We start from the raw sequence: 15,515 nt of genomic DNA on the forward strand, positions 1-15,515 counted from the left end.
ATTGGCTTGCCAATCCCGAACATCTTCTCATTGCCCTTCCGGTGCCGATCGAAAAATGCCTTCCTTTGTCGATGCTCCAATTCCAACTACATGAGACTCGCTATCTGATGCTCCTCGAGCTCGCATAATGCGGCTAACCGGATTTTTTCTGATTCCTTTTCACTTAGTCATTCTCTAACCTGTATCCGCAAACTCGAAACATGAAATTCGATCGGCATTACTGCTTCTAGCCCAAATGCTAACCAGAATGGCGTTGACCGGATACTCATTTTGTATGTCGTCCGGTATGCCCGTAGTGCACTATGCAGCTTGGTGTCCCAATCGGTCCGGTTTACATTAACGATCTTCCGCTAGATGTTTTGGAGCGTTTTGTTTGTGGATTCGGCCAATCCATTGGCCTGTGGATAATAAGGGGTACTACGCTTGTGTACCACTGCATAGAATGTTGTTAAGCTCTCCACTACTTGATCGAGAAAATGTCCACCTTGGTCGCTAATTAACTCGATCGGGCATCCATACCGGCACCAGATGTACTCATATACGAACTTTGTCATTGATGACGCAGTGTTGTCTGGCAACGCCTTAGCTTCTACCCACTTGGTGCAATAATCTGTGGTGACTACAACATATCTGTTGTTAGTTCTCATTCCTGGAGGTTTAAACGGCCCAACAAAGTCGAGCCCCCATTTCTGAAATGGCTCTAAGGGTAGCACCGACTAGTGAGGCATCCTTATCTATTCTGTTGGTTGGCCTATCCGTTGACATAAATCACAGACTTTTGCATACCGGACCGAGTCCTTCAGTGTCGTTGGCCACCATAGACCGTTGTGCCATATCTTTCTTGTCGTAGCGTCCCCGGCATAGTGCCCTCCAGCAATGCCACAGTGTGCTTCTCGTAATATTGTGTCCTTTTCGTAACATTGTTCGCCGCCATATGCCATCTGCGCCTTTGTGGTACAAGGTGTCTTGTAGTAGACAAAAATGTTGGCTTTGTACCGCTAACCGCTTCCGCTCATCCCGGTTCATCTCCTCTGGTGGGAGTCCCGTGCTTAGGAATTGATGCATGTTGGTTAGCCATTTGTCTTCGTCGACTACCGTGCTATCGGTTGCCGTTTCTGCTGTTACTTTAAACAACTCGGCATCCGGAAACTCATGCAAGACTCCATCACCAGTCTCCCCGGAGTCTAACCGGCTTAGATAATCTGCAACTGCATGATGTATACCCGGCCAGTGATATATTTCGAACTCAAACTCTTGTAGCAACAATGTCCAGCAGGCCAACTTGCCGATGAGTGATGCCTTTCAGACCAAATATAATAGCGCTGAGTGGTCGACATGAAATGAAAATTTCCTTCCCAATAAATAGTGCCTAAACTTGGTAACATTGTAAATCATCCCTAAGGCTTCTCTTTCTGTTGTTGAATAATTTCGTTCTGCCTGGGATAGCTTCCGGCTAGCATAATAAATCGGTCGGTACCATTTCGGTTCAGTCAGTTGCATTAGTGCGCTGCTGATTGCTATGTCGGACGCATCAACGAACACGTGGAATTCTTTTGACCAGTCCGGTGGTTGCACCACAGGTGCTTGTGGTAGCAGTACTTTCAGTGCCCGGTAAGCCGTGTCCTCCGTATCTGTCCATTGAAACGGTGTCCGGTGAATTGCGGTATGCAACAGTGTAGCAAGATCGGTCAAGTAGCGGAGCATCCGGTTATGCCACCGGATTTGCCCTAGAAACCGACTCAAAGCTTTGGCCGTGGATGGTGCCGATGCTTCTAACATTGCTTTGACCTTATCGGGGTCTACCGTGATCCCGTCCTTGCTGACAAGATGGCCCAGCAATGCAGCGCCTGTTACTCCGAACACACACTTTGTTGGATTCAGGCTTAACCTATAACTCCTGCATTTCTCAAGGCATAGCCGGAGATATTGGAGATGTTCTCCTTTTCGGCTATACACGGCGAAGTGATCCAGGAATACCTACATGAACGCCGGAATGAACTTGCCAAATATTTCCATGTTTATGCGTTGGAAGGTCGCCAATATGTTCTTGAGCCCGAACATCATTACCACTGCGATGAAAACTCCCCATTCGGTGACGAACGTCGTCTTGTCTTGGTCGTCAGAGTGCATCCTTATTTGATTGTAGCCGTTGAAACCGTCTAGGAAGCTATACACTTCATGACCGGCTACCACGTCCAGCACTCCATTCGTAAATGGAAGTGGAAAGGCGTCGGTCATTGTTGCCGCATTAAGTTTCCGGTAATGGACGCACACCCGGATCTTACTGTTCTTTTTCGGTACAACAACTATGGGACTCAACCATATAGCTTTTTTCACTGGTCGGATAAAACCGACCCGTAGCAACTTGTCAATTTCCTCTTTGACCTTTGCCGCATAGTTAGGGTTCATCCGGCAACACCGTCGTGCTACTGATTTGGCATCCTTACTGAGGTGTATCTGGTGTTGGTACAACTGAGGATCCAGCCCCTGCATGGCTTCATAGGACCAGGCGAATACGTCCCGAAAATTCCTTTAATAAAGTGATCATCGCCATCTTGTTGTCCGGTGACACTTCCTTAGCAATATGAACCGGCCTTGCGTCATCCCCAGTTCCTAAGTTCACTTCCTCCAACTGGGATGCTTTCACGCGTTGGGATATCGCCATCTCCCTCTCCAGGGCTTTCTGTACATGCCGTAATTCTCTGATAGCTTCCCAATCCGGTTCCTCGCCGGCATCATCCGATTGCGTTATATATGGTGACACCGCTTCTGCCACATCGATTTCAAATAGGGGTACAATTTTTGGGTTTTCTTCTAAGTATTGGTCGACCTCTTCGTCCGCAAGCACCGTGAGCATGTTTACACCTTCCGCATATAGTGATGTCAGCTCCTTGCCGGTACTTAATCGAGGGTGGGTAGGTACCCTTACTTTAGTCTTTCCTCGCCAGAAGGTAATCATGTTTTTCCGCTAGTTTTGTTTGATATGCGCCGTTTTTAGCCATGGGCGGCCCAGCAACAGCGGGTAAGCCCCTTGCGCATTGAGCTGGAGGACCACCGCCAAAATGCAGAATGCGTGTCCTCTGATAGTTACGTCTAGATCCCGTATCAAACCGGTAGGTCTTACCGAACTTGTATCCGCCATCCGGAGCCAAAACGGGCAAGGCTCCCATTCTTGGATTCCTAGGGTACTACAAGTCCGTAGACTGATCACGTTCATGCCCGATCCTCCGTCCACAATCGTCCTTTGACAATGGCGGTGATTGCTAGACTGTTCGTGTCCACCACTGTTGTGACGGGAACTACAACGCTCCTTATGCGCAATGCTCAGCCACAACCGAGCTTATAATGATACACAGAAAAACAGGAACTAAAACACGACAAGAAGAAGAGGAAGATACACAGGAGGTTTACGTGGAAAACCCCAAACTAGGGGAAAGAACCACGGCAGCCCACAGGTTGCAAACTGTCACTATGTAAGAATATACAGCAATGAGTTCACTAAGGCACCGACCTCGTGCTCACAGATCTTCGCCACAGGCGGCGGTTACAACAGAGGCAACGACCTCTTTCTCTCTCTCTCTCTCTCTCTCTCTCTCTCTATACAGTTACGGACACTGATCTCATGCAAAACAGAAAATGACAACTCACCCTAAAAGCTTGCCCTAAGTCATATTTATACTAATGTGACTTTTCGGCTATTTACAAATATAGCCTTGATGGACTCTCAGAAACATATTTACGAATATGTCTCCTCATCCGGTTCATACCGGGTCTGCACCATCTGGCTTTCCATAGTCGGGTACTCCTCATCTGGTTCATACCGGGTCTGCACCATCCGGCTCTCCGTAGCCGGGTACTCCTCATCCGGTTCATACCGGGTTTGCACCATCCGGCTCTCCGTAGCCGGGTACTCCTCATCCGGTTCATACCGGGTCTGCACCATCCGGCTCTCCGTAGCCGGGTACTCCTCATCCGAATCATACTGGATCTGCACCATCCGGTTCTCCGTAGCCTGGTACTCCTCATCCGGTTTTGGCCTCGGCCGAGTTTATTCATCAGCACTGTTCTTCTCCCTTCCCATCCGGAGGGACCTGTCTCCCAACAAACTCCCCCTTCACTCGGGCATGGGGTGTCTTACCAGTCTGATCCTCTTCCGGCATGCGTCCAGCTTGTCGGGTTTCCGCACTTTGGTCAGCATATCTGACCCGTTCTCGACCGTGTGGATCTTTGTCAGTACAAACACCTGGTCATCTACTCTTTCCCGGATCCATTGATACCTCCGTTGGATATGTTTCGTCTGGGAATGGTAGGCCGCATTCTTAGCAAGGTGGATGGCACTTTGACTGTCGCAATAGAGTCAGTATTCCTCTTGCCGGATACCGAGCTCTCCGATGAAGTCCTTCATCCATAATATCTCCTTGCCGGCTTCCACAGCCGCCATGTACTCCGCCTCTGTAGTTGACAATGCAACCGTCTTCTGCAGCCTCGACTGCCACGAAACAGCTCCCCCTGCATATGTCATTACATACCCGGATGTAGACCGGCTGGTATCCACATCAGCCGACATGTCCGAATCAGTGAAACCGTCCAGTTGAGGTTTTTCGGAGCCGAATCGGAGACACATATTTGAAGTGCCCTTCAAATACCGGAGTATCCATTTGACCGCGTTCCAATGCTCCTTGTCGGGATTGCTCATGAACCGGCTCACCACTCCGACTTCGTATCCTATATCCGGTCGGGTACACACCATTGCGTACATCAAGCTCCCGATGGCAGAGGCATATGGAATCTTCATCATATCCGCCTTCTCTGCTTTTGTCTTCGGGCTTTGCTTACCGGATAGCCTGCAGTTTGCCGGAAGTGTCGATCTGACCGGTTTTGCTTCTGACATGTTGAACCGGTGAAACACCTTTGTCACGTACTTCTCCTGTGACAGCCATAATTGCTTCTTTGACCGGTCCCGAATGATGTGCATCCCCAACATCTATCTTGCCGGACCCAAGTCTTTCATTGAGAAGATCCAGTTGAGAGCCTTCTTCAGCATCCGTATTTTGACTTGGTCACGTCCGACGATCAACATGTCATCCAAGTACAGAAGGAGTATCAGGAAGTCGCATCCTTCAAACTTCTTCACAAACACGCAGTGATCGGCCTGCATCTTGTGGTACCCTTGATCGGTCATGAAGGAGTCGAACTTCCGGTACCATTGTCAGGGAGCCTGCTTCAGTCCGTAGAGGCTCTTCTTCAACCGGCATACCAGGTGCTCCTTCCCTTTCTCCACAAATCCCTCCGGTTGCTGCATGTAGATCTCCTCTTCGAGGTCGCCGTGAAGGAATGTCGTCTTCACGTCCAGCTGCTCTACCTCAAGGTTCATGCTTGCCGCTATACTCAGCACCGTCCGGATGGAGGTCATCTTTACAACTAGGGCAAATATCTCGTCGAAGTCCACGCCCTTCTTCTGTTGGAACCCCTTCACCACGATCCTAGCTTTGTATCTCAGGGGGTTGCCGGCATCTCCCGGTTTCAACTTGTACACCCACTTATTTCGGAGTGCCCGTTTTCCTTTCGGCAACTCCACCAATTCGTACGTATGGTTCTCATGCAGGGAATCCATCTCATCCTGCATGGCACTTAACCATTTTCGGTTGTGGGTGTCATCCTTCGCTTCTTCGAAGCTTTCCGACTCCCCCTCATCGGTCAGCAGAACATGCTCTGCATCCGGAAATCTCCGGGGGGCCCTTCTTTCTCTGAGAGGATATCTCCATCTTCGGGCTTCGGTAACCGGCTCCTCCACTTGCTCTTCATCCGAATCCGATTCAGGGTCTTGGCCGGTTCCGGTCTCAGCTTCCTCTACTTCTTCTTCTGCCGGTTCGGTATCCTCGCCGTATCCGGCTGGTTCTTCGAGTGCTAACCGGTCTCTCGCTGGTTGGGTCTGCTCATCGTAGAGTCGATCCTTACCGGTCGACTCAGAGTTCATTATCTTCTTCTCCGACTCCCAGTCGATGAGTGTCTTGTCCTCCATGAAGATAATATCTTGACTCCGGAAATCCTTCTTGTCGACCGGGTCCCACACTCGGTAGCCGAACTCATCGTCACCGTAACCGAGGAATATGCATGGCCGGGTCTTTGGATCTAACTTTCCTCTCCGGTCCTTTGCTACATGCACATACGCGAGACACCCGAACACCTTCAGATGCCGGTAGGACACTTCCTTACCGGACCATACTCTCTGTGGCGTGTCTCCGTCCAAGGGTACTGAGGGTGATCTGTTTATCATGTACGTCGCCGTCGACAATGCCTCAGCCCAAAACTTCTTGGGTAGTTTTGCATGTGCTAGCATACTCCGGACCCTCTCCATTATGGTCCGGTTCATCCTCTCGGCCAGTCCATTTAGTTCTGGCATCTTCAGCATGTTAAATTCGAGCCGGATTCCCTTCGAGCGGCAGTACTCCTCGAACTGTCCCCGGTATTCTCCTCCGTTGTCTGCTCGTACCGCCTTCAGCTTCCCGCCGATTTCTCTTTCCACTCTCGCGTGGAGCTCTTTGAAGACGAATAGCACCTGATCCTTCTTCTTCAACGGTATGGCCCACAGCTTCCGGTTGTGGTCATCTATAAACGTCACGAAGTACTGCGCTCTGGCATGTGACTTCGTGTCTACATGACACACATCCGTATGCACCAACTCTAGTGGTGCATTACGTCTCATCGGTGGCCTTGGTCGGAAGGAGGTCCGGTTTTGTTTACCGGCCAGACAATCAGTGCACTTCTCCAAGTGCACGTTCTTCACTGGAATGAGATTGTCGTCTGCAAGCCTCTTCATCCCCTTCTCGTTCATATGACACAGTCTCTTGTGCCACAGCTCACCGGCAGTGTCGGATGCTACGTTCACTTCTTCCGGACATAACCGGGCATTCATCAGGTACAGTGTGTTGACCTTTCGGGCCCGAGCCACAATCAGGCTCCCTTTGCTGAACTTCATGACACCGTTCCGGATGCTACCCGTGTAGCCTTCATCATCTAGCCGACCGGCTGATATCAAGTTCAAACGAACCTCCGGAACGTGTCGGACATCTTCAGCAACAACTTGCATCCGGTTGGTGTTGACAGCCACACGTCTCCTATGCCGACAATTCGGCATGTACCTTCATTCCCCATCCGGACACAGCCGTGATCACCGGTTGAGTAGGATGAGAAGCATTTCCGGTCCGGGGTAAGGTGGAACGATGCTCCGGAGTCTACCACCCAGGTCATCTCATCGCCGGCAAGGTTTATCTCACTCTCCTAGGTGATGAGCATCAACTCTTCTTCACTTGCCGCGATTGTCTTCGTTCCCTTCCGGTCCGTCCCCTTCCGGTCTTTACCGTTCCGGTCCGGGGTCCGCTTCGAATCGGTACCGTCGGTTTCCTTGTCTTTACGGAAATGCCGACAGTTCTTCTGGAAGTGTCCCGGCTTGCCGCAATAGAAGCAAGTGGGCCTCCCCCTTGACTTTGACCGTGTCCCCGACTTCTCCCGGTTCTGGGGACTACGGTTTCTATGTCTTCCGCGTTCCGATTCGGTAATGAGCGCTTTGGAGTCGGAGCTCGTATCTTTATCTTTCCGACGCGCCTCCTCATCTAGCAAGCTCAACTTTACTCTTGCTAGGGATAACCGTTTTCCTTCCGGCCCGGCGTTGCCCAAAGTGACAACCAACGTCTCCCAGCTATCTGGGAGGGAACCGAGCAGGAGTAGCGCTAGTACCTCATCGGCGAGAGGTACTTCCAATGAAGTTGCCTGGTGGATCAGCCCCTGGGAGGCATTCATGTGCTCCGCCATGCTGGAGCCATCTTGGTACCGGAGTCTTACTAGCTTCCGGAATACCAAGACCTGGTTGACAGCATTTTTGTTTTGAAACATTATGCCGATCTTCTCCCAGAGCTCATGGGCCTTGCTCTCTTCATTGAAGTTGTTGTATAGGCTCATGTCGATGAAGCACCGTATGTACGTCGTTGTCTTCATGTGCATCACCTCCCATATTGTGGTGTCGATCTTATCCGGTCTCTTGTCCCCGAACTGAACCGGTAGCCAAAGATCTTTAACCACGAGCATGTCCCTCATCTTCGATTCCACACTGAATAGTTGGAGCCGGTGAGCTTGAACATGCCGCCAAACGATTCGTCCATTTTCTGTGTCGATTTCGCTCTGATACCACTTGACGGGAACTACAACGCTCCTTATGCGCAACGCTCGGCCACAACCGAGCTTATAATGATAAACAGAAAAATGGGAACTAAAACACGACAAGAAGAAGAGGAAGATACACAGGAGGTTTACGTGGAAAACCCCAAACTAGGGGAAAGAACCACGGCAGCCCACAGGCTGCAAACTGTCGCTATGTAAGAATATACAATAGTGAGTTCACTGAGGCACCGACCTTGTGCTCCCAGATCTTCGCCACAGGCGGCGGTTACAACAGAGGCAACGACCTCTTTCTCTCTCTCTCTCTCTCTCTCTACAGTTACGCACACTGATCTCATGCAAAACAGAAAATGACAACTCACCCTAAAAGTTTGCCCTAAGTCATATTTATACTAATGTGACTTTTCGGCTATTTACAAATATAGCCTTGATGGACTCTCAGAAACATATTTACGAATATGTCTCCTCATCCGATTCATACCGGGTCTGCACCATCCGGCTCTCCATAGCCGGGTACTTCCTATCCGGTTCATACCGGGTTTGCACCATCCGGCTCTCCGTAGCCGGGTACTCCTCATCCGGTTCATACCGGGTCTGCACCATCCGGCTCTCCGTAGCCGGGTACTCCTCATCCGAATCATACCGGGTCTACACCATCCGGCTCTCCGTAGCCGGGTACTCCTCATCCGGTTTTGGCCTCAGCCGAGTTTATTCATCAGCACTGTTCTTCTCCCTTCCCATCCGGAGGGACCTGTCTCCCAACATGTTGGCCCTTCTTCCGGATTTGAGAAGAATGCAGGAGCCGGCAACGAATTTGATGTGGTCATTCCTGATTTCAGCCCTTCCGTAAACCCGGGGACTAGTTCTAATAACCAACCCAATGGCAGCGTAATTTGACATTCTTGTAACGCTTGCCATGTTGGGTCTTCCGACTGAATCGTGTCGGTGGCCTCTTCCGGTTTTTCCTTTTGTTGTTCAAGTTCAGCCACATTCCGCTCATTTGCCTTCTTCACCCACTTGGTGGCTTGCTTTCGGATTGCCTCCTGTGTTTTCCACTCCATTGTTTTACCTTTTGCCCTGGTGGTGACTTGTTATATGTCGGCGACTTCTGCTACCACCATATTTACGGTTGCTCTTTTCTTGTAGCTTTTAACCGGACATTGATTACTGTAATGTCCTTCTTGCCGGCAATAGTAGCAGTACGCTTTCTAAGTGTTGCTGGATTCGGCATTCGCTCCGGTACCCGGTTGAGGTTCTATTGATGGTCTGTTAGTTGCTTGGCCTTGGTCTGGTTGGGTACTTGGTGTACCCTTGTTTGGCTGCCATTGATGGTCGTCCTTTCTAATGTTCCATTTTTTGTTGAAGCATTTTTTGTTCTGGTAACCCTATCGGGGCCGGTTTTCATAATTGCCTTGATCCTCCCTCCGTTGGTTGTAACCGGGGGAGTGATCCCGACTGTATCGCTCATATCGATCACCGTTATAATCCCAGTAGTTATCCTGCCGATCTCGGTCGTGAGTGTCTTTTCTGTCGTTGTGCCGGACATCTTGTGCCGACTGGTAACGCTCATCTCGCTGCCAGCGTTCTTGTTCCTCCTCCCGGTAACGCCGGGGTTCGATTTGCCTTACCGGTGCCACTTGCCGGTTCAGCCAGTTATATTCGCATCAATTCATTGTGTGCACTCGGGAATGGCATAACATGCACTGTGTCCGCATGGTACATTCTATTGTTGAGTGCCCGGCATTCAAACAAGTCGTACATTGTATAGCTTACCAAAAACATAGATTTTCTTCTGTCGATAATGTACGTTGGAGTGCCCCCATTGTTATCCATGAGCTTGTTTTCTCCATCTCCCTGACTCGTTCTATGACTTGGTTGGTCGTGCTGGTGCGGAAATCAATCACTACGCACACCGTACGTAGGGGTTCTTGGAGTGCTGCTAGGAATATTGCTTTAGCCTTTGCTTCCAGTGGTGCTCGATTTAAGTGGCTATGCATTCGTTGGAACCGGATTACGAATTGTTGAATGGTTTCCGTAGGTTCCTGCTGTATGGTGTAGAATAGGCCAACCATCTCCCGTTGATCCACCTCCTTGTTGAAGAACTGTAAAAATCTAAGTTTTAAGTCCTCAAATGTCGTGATGGTGTCGGGAGGGTGCGTCAAGCGCCATCGCGTGGCTGGTCCTTCCAAGGTTATGCCGAACTCTATAATCTTCAAGCGTTCTACTTCGGCGGCGATCAAGCGTTGCGACACATGGTTTGCTTCCCGTGTTTGTAGAAATGCATAGACATGAGCTTCTGCGTCTGGATCATCCCGGTACTTGGGGTATTGGAACGGCATGTCGTCATCTGGTGTCGGAACAAAGGTTGGTGGTGTCAGAGGTCTCCCCTCCGCTTCTGTCGGTGTCAGAGGTTTTTCCTCCTCTTCTTTCAATGTCTCACGTGGCGATGTTGGAAGTTGATCCGCCGCTTGCCGATCTAGGGCTTCCAGTTCCGTTAACTTTGGTTTCGGTGTCGGCAAGGTATCCGACTGCTCGTCCTCCGGTCCGTCTGAGGTGTCATGGCTACTACGGTAATTCGAATGGGTGCTGCATTTGCTGTCCTAATCCGATTTGAAGGCCGAGAATGGTTTTGAATCGGCTCCCCCTGTCGCTAGGGCCTACAGAATGGATTCCGCGTCGCGGAGACTGCTCAAGCTCCTTCCTTCGTCCAGTTGGGAATTCTATTGCCCGCGGAGTGACTCCGCGGACACTCGCCGGATTACTTTGGAAAATGACTGATCTGCACGGATCTCTTCTGCTGCCTACTGGAAAGCCTCTCGCTTTCGCAATCAATCGGCAAGTCTTCTTGCTCGCTCCGTAATCGGGTCGTTTGTTGGTCTAGTCATCCATGCCTACCATTGTTCACTGCGTTTGTGCAGGAATCGTGGTCGCCAAAAACTGTGTTATCCCTAGGGCCGAACAATGGCCTAACACAGGGTGTCCCTTGAGACACTTCACCAAAGGGGTATTGCGGTGAGATAAACTTAGACCGACTCTTAATGAACCCTAATTAGTTACTAATCAGCAAGATCATTAGTCATAATACACACGTAAGATGAATTACACTTTAGCATAGAACGGTAATTAACAATGAATAACATACAGAACAATAGCACTCTATTAATTATCCGCTAATGATTACAATCTAACCGGGCCCTTTTATAGGTCTCCGGCTCTAGGTACAAACCGGTGCCAACTGGCAACCGGCTACGAACCGGTCCGGATCCAGATTGGCAAACCAATTCCAGGTCTGTCCGTTCGCTTCTCAAAATCATAATAATTCTATAATATGTATACAATCAGCTCCTGGTTATTAATTATCCTCTTCTTCCATTCTGGACTTTCCTTGCCAGCCGGTTAACACGAAGATTGAGAGCAAGAGGTTGTTGCCTCTGTGCTCCCTGTTGTATTTCTTGACATAGTGATAGTTTGGAGTCTGTGGGCTCCCGTGGTTTTACCCTCTCAACTCCCGGTTATTAATTATCCCCTTCTTCCATTCTAGACTTTCCTTGCCAGCCGGTTAACACGAAGGTTGAGAGCAAGAAGTCGTTGCCTCTGTGCTCCCTGTTGTATTTCTTAACATAGTGATAGTTTGGAGTCTATGGGCTCTCGTGGTTTTTCCCTCTCACGGTTTTCCACGTTAACATCTTGTGTACTCTCTTTTTCTCCTGTTTATAGTGTCTGTGCATATACGTGTATTTACCCTCCATTCCCATTCTCGATGTTTCGATTCTATACGACACGATCTGAGACTCGATTGTGGCCAAGTTATATTCCGCATATTTCGCGTCAATCTAGTATCAGAGCGAAACGACACAGAAAATGGAAGATTCATTTGGTGGCATGTTCAAGCTCATCGGCTCCAACTACTTAGTGTGGAAGTCGAAGATGAGGGACATGCTCGTGGTTAAAGATCTCTGGTTGCTGGGTCAGTTCCGGGACAAGAGACCGGACAAAATCGATGCCACGATATGGGAGGTGATGCACATGAAGACAACGGCATACATACGGTGCTTCATCGACATGAGCATGTACAACAACTTTAATGAGGAGAGTAAGGCTCATGAGCTCTGGGAGAAGATCGACATTATGTTTCAGAACAGAAATGTTGTTAATCGGGTTTCGGTATTCCAGAAGCTAGTGCAGCTCCGGCACCAAGATGGCTCCAGCATGGTGGAGCACATGAATGCCTTCCACGAGCTGATTCACCAGGCAACATCGTTGGAAGTACCTCTCACCGATGAGGTACTAGCATAACTCCTGCTTGGTTCCCTCCTGGATAGTTGGGAGACGTTAGTTGTCACTTTGGGCAACGCCGGACCGGAAGGAAAACAGTTGTCCCTAGCAAGAGTCAAGTCGAGCTTGCTAGATGAGTAGGCGACTCGGAAAGACAAAGAGGTGATCTTCGACTCCAAAGCGCTCCTTACCGAATTGGAACGCGGAAGACAAAGGAACCGGAGTCCCCAGAACCGGGAAAAGTCGGGGACACGGTCAAAGTCAAGGGGGAGGCCTACTTGCTTCTATTGCGGCAAGCCAGGACACTTCCAGAAGAACTGTCAACATTTCCAAAAGGACAAGGAAGCCAACAATACCGATTTGAAGCAGTCACAAACCCTGAACGGTAAAGACCGGAAGGGAACGACGGCAATCGCGGCAAGTGAAGAGGAGTTGATGCTCATCACCGAGGAGAGTGAGTTGAACCTTGCCGGCAACGAGACAACATGGGTTGTCGATTCCGGAGCATTGTTCCACCTGACCCCAGACCAGAAATGCTTCTCATCCTACACAACCAGTGAGCACGGGTGTGTCCGGATGGGGAATGAAGGTACATGCCGAATTGTCGGCATAGGAGATGTGTGGTTGACAACACCAACCGGATGCAAGTTGCTACTAAAGGATGTTTGACACGTTCCGGAGGTTCGACTGAACCTAAGATCAGCCGGTCGGCTAGACGATGAAGGCTACACGGGTAGCATTCGGAACGGAGTCATGAAGTTCAGCAAAGGGACCCTAATAGTGGCTCAGTCCCGGAAAGTCAACACATTGTACCTAATGAATGCTCGGTTATGCCGGGAAGAAGTGAACGTTGCATCCGACACTGCTGGTGAGCTGTGGCACAAGAGATTGTGTCACATGAGCGAGAAGAGGATGAGGAGGCTTGCCGATGACAACCTCATTCCGGTGAAAGACATGCATCTTGAGAAGTGCACCGACTGCTTGGCCCATAAGCAAAACCGACCTCCTTCCGCTCAAGGCCACCGATGAGACGTAATGCACCACTGGAGCTGGTGCACACCGATGTGTGTCAAGTCGACACCAAGTCACATGCCGGATTGCAGTACTTTGTGACATTCATAGATGACCATAGCCGAAAGTTGTGGGCCACACCGCTGAAGACGAAGGATCAAGTGTTATCCGTCTTCAAGGGGCTCCATGCGAGAGTGGAAACAGAAACCGGCCGGAAGCTGAAGGCGGTTCGAGTAGATAATGGAGGAGAATACTGGGGACAGTTTGAAGAGTACTGCTGCTCGAAGGGAATCCGGCTCGAATTTACCATGCCGAAGATGTCGGAACTAAACGGGCTAGATGAGAGGATGAACTGAACCATAATGGAGAGGGTCTGGAGTATGCTAGCACATTCCAAGTTACCCAAGAGGTTTTGGGCTGAAGCACTGACGACAGGGACGTACGTGATAAATAGATCACCCTCAGTACCCTTGGACGGAGACACGCCGCAGAGAGTGTGGATTGGTAAGGAAGTGTCTTACCGGCATCTAAAGGTGTTTGGGTGTCTGGCTTACGTGCATGTTGCAAAGGACCGGAGAGCAAAGTTGGATCCAAAGTCCGGGCCTTGCATATTCCTCACATACGGCGATGATGAGTTCGGCTACCAAGTGTGGGATCTGGTCGACAAGAAGGTTTTCTGGAGTCGAGTTATTATCTTCATGGAGGACAAGACCCTTGCCGACTAGGAGTCGGAGAAGAAGATAATGAACTCTGAGTCGACTGGTAAGGATCGGTTCGATGAGATGCAAACCCAACCGACAAAGAGCCAGTTAACACTCGAAGAACCGGCCGGTTACGGAGAGGACACTGAACCGGCAGAAGAAGAAGAGGAAGCAGGAACCGGAACCGGCCAAGATCCCGAATCGGATTCGGATGAAGAACAAATAGAGGACCCAGTTGCCGGAAACCAAAGACGCAGATATCCTCTCAGAGAGAGAAGGGCCCCCCAGAGATTTCCGGATCTAGAGCATGTACTGCTAACTGATCAGGGGAGCCGGAAAGCTTCGAAGAAGCTAAGAGAGACACCCACAGCCGCAAGTGGTTGAGTGCCATGCAGGACGAGATGGATTCCCTCCATGAGAACCACACGTATGAATTGGTGTACAAGTTGAAACTGGGAGATGACGGCAACCCCCCAAAATACAAAGCCAGGATCGTGGTGAAGGGGTTCCAGCAAAAGAAGGACGTAGCTTCGACGAGATATTTGCCCCGGTAGTAAAGATGACTTTCATCCGGACGGTGCTGAGCATAGCGGCAAGCATGAACCTCGAGGTAGAGCAGTTAGACGTGAAGACGGCATTCCTCCACGGCGACCTCGAAGAGGAGATCTACATGCAGCAACCGAAGGGATTTGTGAAGAAAGGGAAGGAGCACCTCGTTTGCCGATTGAAGAAGAGCCTCTACGGTTTGAAGCAGGATCCCCGGCAGTGGTATCGGAAGTTCGACTCCGTCATGACCGATCAAGGGTACCACAAGACACAAGCCGATCACTACGTATTTGTGAAGAAGTTTGAAGGTGGAGACTTCCTGATACTCCTCCTGTACGTGGACGACATGTTGATCGTCGGACAAGACCAAGTCAAGATACAGATGCTGAAGAAAGCTCTTAACCGGACCTTCTCAATGAAAGACTTGGGTCTGGCAGGACAAATACTGGGGATGCATATCATCCGGGACCGGTCAGAGAAGCAATTGTGGCTGTCACAAGAGAAGTACGTGACAAAGGTGCTTCAGCGGTGTCGTGTGGTTTTTCACACACGATATGAAAACTATTTAAAAATAATAATAATAAATAATAAAATACGTATTTTATATTAGCTCAGTGACTTGTTATAGAAATATGGATGTACTCAAAAGCTTCAAAATGCATTTTACTACATATAAAATAGACAACTACATATCAAGTTATGTGAACATGAAGTTTGAGAAGATAGGGAAAATAGAACTATGATTAATCCCACATAGATAGGAAACTTAAGGCCCTGGCTATATAAGCACATTCAGATCCCTTAGTT

The sequence above is a fragment of the Azolla caroliniana genome, unplaced genomic scaffold (genome assembly GCF_043228905.1).
Source record: "Azolla caroliniana isolate FFs.n. ecotype wild unplaced genomic scaffold, voAzoCaro1.0.p SCAF_8, whole genome shotgun sequence".
In the NCBI taxonomy this organism is placed as follows: Eukaryota; Viridiplantae; Streptophyta; class Polypodiopsida; order Salviniales; family Salviniaceae; genus Azolla; species Azolla caroliniana.